This window comes from Nerophis ophidion, linkage group LG22, assembly GCF_033978795.1.
Source record: "Nerophis ophidion isolate RoL-2023_Sa linkage group LG22, RoL_Noph_v1.0, whole genome shotgun sequence".
Classification (NCBI taxonomy): Eukaryota; Metazoa; Chordata; class Actinopteri; order Syngnathiformes; family Syngnathidae; genus Nerophis; species Nerophis ophidion.
In genome coordinates, this window is record NC_084632.1 from 19,554,178 (window position 1) to 19,561,677 (window position 7,500).

At 39.2% G+C, this 7,500-nt stretch overlaps 2 protein-coding genes across 3 annotated transcripts in view; both read right to left on the bottom strand.

Annotated features, from left to right (window-relative positions):
• arid3a (AT-rich interactive domain 3A) overlaps positions 1-1,944 on the bottom strand; it is a 140,478-nt gene extending 138,534 nt beyond the window's left edge. For both annotated transcript variants that reach the window (XM_061883437.1, XM_061883436.1), the window contains exon 1: positions 1,678-1,944. The gene's annotated coding sequence lies outside the window, so the exon portion shown is untranslated. The remainder of the gene's footprint in view (positions 1-1,677) is intronic.
• A 3,617-nt stretch (positions 1,945-5,561) lies between these two features.
• r3hdm4 (R3H domain containing 4) overlaps positions 5,562-7,500 on the bottom strand; it is a 32,233-nt gene continuing 30,294 nt past the window's right edge. Inside the window, exon 9 of the mRNA XM_061883440.1 lies at positions 5,562-5,783. The gene's annotated coding sequence lies outside the window, so the exon portion shown is untranslated. The remainder of the gene's footprint in view (positions 5,784-7,500) is intronic.

Here is a 7,500-nt window from a genome sequence, read left to right on the forward strand (position 1 = left end):
AAAGAACTAAAACATTTTGAAAAGAGGGATGGATAAGAAGTTGATGCAGACTCCAGAGATTTTAGTGTTAAATATAAAATGTATGTATGCCCTGGCCTGGCACACCATTATAATTCATTTCATGACCCAAGCAAAACACTTTTTATACTTTTATACTGAAATAAATACACCTATAACTTGTTAAATAAAAACAGAAAAAACTACCAGCAGCGGTAAAGTTGAGATCCATGAAGAAAAGAAGAAAATGAATGAATGTTTATAACTGAATACATTTACATATGCATACAAATTTGTTTTCTTTATTTTTTTAATGGATAAATGATAAATGGGTTAAATGGGTTGTACTTGTATTGCGCTTTTCTACCTTCAAAGTACTCAAAGCGCTTTGACACTACTTCCACATTTACCCATTCACACACTGATGGAGGGAGCTGCCCTGCAAGGCGCTAACCAACACCCATCAGTTGCAAGGTTGAAGTGTCTTGCTCATGACACAACGGATGTGACGAGATTGGTACGAGGTGGGGATTGAACCAGGGACCCCCGGGGTTGCGCGCGGCCACTCCCCCACTGCGCCATGCCGCATGAAAGAAGTAACATTTATGACAACCTTTTTCCAAAACACAACATTGAATGTTATATATAACAGGAAGGTTAGATTTAATGTTAGATATAACAGGATAATGCATACGTTTATCTTTTTTTTTTTTCAAAACGCTTACAAAAGAGTGGTACGCTAAAAGTTTACTAAGGGACCCCATTTTTATGACTTGATGGGGTCCCAGGGACCCCATTTTTAAAAGTTCCTAGCGCTAACACTGCTGTCAGCATAGGAGAAAATTTATTTATTTAAATGAATATATTATTTATAAAGCAAATTCGAGTATCAATGGCAAATTTTCACCGAGTCCTGGCCTTGGCACGCGTATTGGGATTTCAGAATGGTCAGCCTATATAACATGATACAGTTTTCCAGCCATGTCAACCAGGCCTAGTCATGGTACCCCTAAAGCCCCACTTTGGTCCTTCACCTTTATCCGCCATGAGATGGGGAATGTTTCATATCAGGCAGAAGGATGTTACACAATCTTCTGGCGCATGACGTTTGGGGAAAGTCAGCAACTTTCAATCGGTGCCTTTAGATTGGAGCCATGACAGAAATCCATGTGAAATCACGTTAATTAGCCGTTTCCCATCCCCTCTCCACGAATCACAACACACGAGCGGTTTGTTTATCCGTTATCTCGCCTCGAGCTTACTCGTTAAGACTGTTAGTAATAATCTCGCTTGGAGCCTAGCTGTGTTTGGACACCGTGGCAGCGTCAAGGGAAGTGTTAGCTGGTTAATGCTCCAAATCTTGTTTACATGTTGACACAGCCCAATTGATGTATTCTTTGGAGGGGCGGGGGACATATACGAATATATGAGATTTTAAATCATCTTTTTTGGGGTTGAATAGTGCCACTACGGCGGAAGGGCAAAATGCATACGCGGGGTGACATATGGCACTGGCTACATCCGCCGATAGGCTATTGATCTCCATCAAGTCGTATCGATGAAAAGTAAGTCATTTCGAAAAAAAAAAAAAAAAAAAGAGTACAAACTTAAAAAATGACATTACAAACATATAACTAAATATGACATTGTATATTTAATATTTAAAAAAAAACAACTTACCACTTCGACTTCCGCTAGTTGTTCACACTCTTTGAGACCGGAAGAAGCATTCCTGATTCCCCCGACACTGACCCCCCACCCTAAATGACACTCCGCGGGGGGAAAAAGCTCCACGCACCGCAAGGAGACAGATGGCGCTCGTGTTTATCTGCTACGAGTAAACTCGTCGCAAGTGACCGCATGATATCTGTCCACCCGGCCTCGGCGTGTAATTGTGTTGTCGGAGGTTTGGCTGTCGATGCGAGAGAGAGCCCACGGAGGCGTGGGGAAGTCACACGGTGCCGCCATTGGTTGACAAACAGCAATCAAATGCAAATTCCTAACCTCTGAATCAGCGGGGGCCAACCCCTGAGTCCGCCGTCACCCCCACCGCCCGGAGGAAGGGGGGGTGGAGGTGGGCGGATCGATCCAAATATCGGTAGTATTGATACCGCGCGCGGGTCAATATTGGATCGATGCTACCTGGTTTAAACCGATATTTTTTTAAGTTTATTATTACAACTTTCTTGTGGGTTTGCAGGAGAAAAAAAAACATGTTTAAAAACTGTTAAGGAACAACCCCTCACACACAGGACAGCCATGAGGGGCATATTTTCTGTCCTCCCCTATAGGCAAGATATAATCAATTAAATAGTTTTTGGGGGCCACTTGCATACTTGGCAAGCTTGAAACCTCAGAATTAGGGAGATATTCAAAAGGCCCACTGGGGACGGTGTGTGTATATATATATATATATACAGTGGGGCAAAAAAGTATTTAGTCAGCCACCGATTGTGCAAGTTCTCCCACTTAAAATGATGACAAATTTTCATCATAGGTACACTTCAACTGTGAGAGAAAGAATGTAAAAAAAAACATCCAGGAATTCACATTGTAGGAATTTTAAAGAATTTATTTGTAAATTATGGTGGAAAATAAGTATTTGGTCAACCATTCAAAGCTCTCACTGATGGAAGGTTTTGGCTCAAAATCTCACGATACATGGCCCCATTCATTCTTTCCTTAACACGGATCTATCGTCATGTCCCCTTAGCAGAAAAACAGCCCCAAAGCATGATGTTTCCACCCCCATGCGTGTAGGTATGGTGTTCTTGGGATGCAACTCAGTATTCTTCTTCGTCCAAACACGACGAGTTGAGTTTATACCAAAATGGATACATGGATGATACAGCAGAGGATTGGGAGAATGTCATGTGGACAGATGAAACCAAAATAGAACTTTTTGGTATAAACTTAACTCATCGTGTTTGGAAGAAGAATAATACTGAGTTGCATCTCAAGAACACCACACCTACTGTGAAGCATGGGGGTGGAAACATCATGCTTTGGGGCGTTTTTTCTGCTAAGGGGACAGGACGATTGATCCGTGTTAAGGAAAGAATGAATGGGGCCATGTATCGTGAGATTTTGAGCCAAAGCCTCCTTCCATGAGTGAGAGTTTTGAATGGTTGACCAAATACTTATCCACCATAATTTACAAATAAATTTTTTAAAATTCCTACAATGTGAATTACAGGATTTTTTTTCCACATTCTGTCTCTCACAGTTAAAGTGTACCTATGATGAAAATTACAGACCTCTGTCATCATTTTAAGAGATTATATATCGAAAAGAAATCGATATATAATCGAATCGCGACCCCAAGAATCGATATTGAATCGAATCGTGGGACACCTAAAGATTCGCAGCCCTAATATATATATATGTATATATATATATGTATATATATATATATATATATATATATATATATATATATATACATATATATAATATCGGATTCAATTATATATTGCGCTTTTCTATTATTAGATACTCAAAGTGCTCAAAGAGAAGTGGGAACCCATAATTCATTCACACCTGGTGGTGGTAAGCTACATTTGTAGCCACAGCTGCCCTGGAGTAGACTGACGGAAGCGAGGCTGCCAGTTTGCGCCTACGGCCCCTCCAACCACCACCTATCATTCATTTATTCACCACTGTGAGCGGCACCAGGGGCAAGGGTGAAGTGTTTCCTGCCCAAGGACACAACGGCAGCGATTTGGAGGGCAAGAGGCGCGGAGCGAACCTGCAACCCTCAGGTTTCTGGCACGGCCGCTCTACCAACTACGCCATACCGCCCCTATATTATATAGCTGTAATTCACTGAAATTCAAGTATTTATTTTATTATTTATATATATGTATATATATATATATATATATATATATATATATATATACAATATATATATATATATATATATATATGTATATACACACATATACACAAACCCCGTTTCCATATGAGTTGGGAAATTGTGTTAGATGTAAATATAAACAGAATACAATGATTTGCAAATCCTTTTCAACCCATATTCAATTGAATGCACTACAAATACAAGATATTTGATGTTGAAACTCATACACTTAATTTTTATTTTTGCAAATAATAATTAACTTACAATTTCATGGCTGCAACACGTGCCAAAGTAGTTGGGAAAGGGCATGTTAATCACTGTGTTACAACACCTTTTCTTTTAACAACACTCTTTAAACGTTTGGGAACTGAGGAAACTAATTGTTGAAGCTTTGAACGAGGAGTTCTTTCCCATTCTGGTTTTATGTAGAGTTTCAGTTGTTCAACAGTACCGGGTCTCCGCTGTCGTATTTTACACTTAATAACGCGGCACCAATTTTAGATGGGAGACAAGTCTGGACTGCAGGCGGGCCAGGAAAGTACCCACACTCTTTTTTTATGAAGCCACGCTGTTGTAACACGTGCGGAATGTGGCTTGGCATTGTCTTACTGAAATAAGCAGGGGCGTCCATGAAAAAGACAGCGCTTAGATGGCAGCATATGTTGTTCCAAAACCTGTATGTACCTTTCAGCATTAATGGTGCCTTCACAGATGTGTAAGTTACCCATGCCATGGGCAGTAATGCACCCCCATACCATCACAGATGCTGGCTTTTGAACTTTGTGTTGATAACAGTCTGGATGGTTCGCTTCCCCTTTGGTCGAATATTTCCAAAAACAATTTGAAATGTGGACTCGTCAGAACACAGAACACTTTTCCACTTTGCATCAGTCCATTTTAGATGATCTCGGGCCCAGAGAAGCCGGCGGCGTTTCTGGATGTTGTTGATAAATGGCTTTCGCTTTGCATAGTAGAGCTTTAACTTGCACTTACAGATGTAGCGACAAACTGTGTTTAGTGACAGAGGTTTTCTGAAGTGTTCCTGAGCCCATGTGGTGATATCCTTTAGAGATTGATGTTGTTACTTGATACAGTGCCGTCTGAGGGATCAAGGGTCATGGTCATTCAATGTTGGTTTCCGGCCATGCCGCTTACGTGGAGTGATTTCTCCAGATTCTCTGAACCTTTTGATGATATTATGGACCGTGGATGTTGAAATCCCAAAATTTCTTGCAATTGCACTTTGAGAAACGTTGTTCTTAAACTGTTTGACTATTTACTCTCGCAGTTGTGGACAAAGGTGTGTACCTCACCCCATCCTTTCTTGTGAAAGACTGAGCATTTTTGGGAAGCTGTTTTTATACCCAATCATGGCACCCACCTGTTCCCAATCAAACTGCACACCTGTGGGATGTTCCAAATAAGTGTTTGATGAGCATTCCTCAACTTTATCAGCATTTATTGCCGCCTTTCGCAACTTCTTTGTCACGTGTTGCTGGCATCAAATTCTAAAGTTAATGATTATTTGAAAAAAAAAAATGTTTGTCAGTTTAAACAAATATGTTGTCTTTGTAGCATATTCAACTGAATATGGGTTGAAAATGATTTGCAAATCATTGTATTCTGTTTATATTATATATATATATATATATAAATAAATATATATATAAGAAGGAGGATAGGGATGATGTTCGTTATTGATGTTGAAGCCTTGAGTGAATCCTCTTATGCTGTTTTCAGTCACTGAGGACAGCGTGCAGACGTTAAAGGGTGAAGGTTTCATGTGAGAGAGGACGCTAAAGGCAAGCCCCCGATATTGTTGTCCGGGTGGAAATCGGGAGAAATATCGTGAGAATGGTTGCAGGGGCCCTGAAATTCGGGATTCTCCCGGGAGTATCGGGCAGGTTGGCAAGTATGTCCACATGTCCTGAAAAAATGTGATGTTTCATGAGAAAAAAGCAACCGGTTGTGTTATCAACATAAGAAACGGGCAGATTTTAATGACATTTTCAGAAAAGGTCCAAATTAGATCCCGGAACAAGGGCATGTGTAGATTTTAGTATTATTCATATGTGAGCTTGTTAAAATACTTATTGTTGACATTCATTTCGGCGCTGTACAGTGAAGGGTAGTGGTTTTCATACTTGGTTCTCCGAGCACCAATCATAATGTCCAACATTAAAATACAGTAGCGTAGTAGGCCTTAATATTTTTTAAAAACAAGGCAGTAGGGTTGTACGGTATGCTGGTATTTGTATAGTACCGAAATACTAATGAATCATATTCAGTACTATACCGCCTCTGAAAAGTACCGGTCAAATGCCACATCCAATGTAATGATACCAAGTACAGTAGCGTATTTCATCGATACTGCTATGATTACGCCATTTTTTTTGGCATCGCAACATCTTTTGTTTTTTGTTTTTTATATTCTGGTTATAAACTCAGGAAATATGTCCCTGGACACATGAGGAGTTTGAATATGACCAATGTAGGATCCTGTAACAACTTGGTATTGGTATCATCCAAAACTAATGTAAAGTATCCAAACAACAGAAGAATAAATGAATATTACATTTGAACAGAAGTGTAGATAGAACATGTTAAAAGAGAAAGTTAGCATATATTAACAGTAAATGAACAAGTAGATTAATAATTCATTTTCTACCACTTGTCCTTAATAATGTTGACAAAATAATAGAATGGAAAATGACACAATATGTTACTGTATACATCAGCAGACTATATTAGAAGCCTTTGTTTGTTTACTTACTACTAAAAGACAAGTTGTCTTGTATGTTCACTATTTTATTTAAAGACAAACTTGCACTAAGAAACATATAAATGATAAATGGGTTGTACTTGTATAGCGCTTTTCTACCTTCAAGGTACTCAAAGCGCTTTGACACTACTTCCACATTTACCCATTCACACACACATTCACACACTGATGGAGGGAGCTGCCATGCAAGGCGCCAACCAGCACCCATCAGGAGCAAGGGTGAAGTGTCTTACTCAGGACACAACGGACGTGACGAGACATATGTTTAATCTACTCTAAGATTTTTTGTTCAAATAAAGCTAATAATGTAATTTTTTGTGGTCCCCTTATTTAGAAAAGTACCGAAAAGTATCAAAATAATTTTGGTACTGGCACCAAAATATTGGTATCGGGACAACACTACCAGGAAGAGGTTTTTACTCAAAGAGTATATTTATTGTTTAGGCCACTGTAACATTACACACAGTTTGAAAAGTAACACTGTGTTTGAATATAGGAAAATAGAACCCTGTACTTTAATCAAGTGATCCTTTGACCGAGCCCGCGTACCACAGTTTGAGAATTTCTGGTATAGACAAACAACCAGCCATGCATTTTAGGTTAATCATGATTTGTACCAATTTTGTTCTGGTTTGTTTCATGGTATGTAAACAAATGCTTGAAATAACCACAATATGGCATTGTTTTAGTTTTTTCCACCTTAATATCTATGATTATTTTGTCCGAGGAAACCTTTAGCGTTGGGTAGCAAATTTTTACGAGTACCCCGTTGTCTAGTTTTATTTGGTATATTCCGGAGAGCCATCGGTCCTCTACAGTGGACATTTGAATTTGGTTTATTTATTTTTAAAGGAGCACTCTG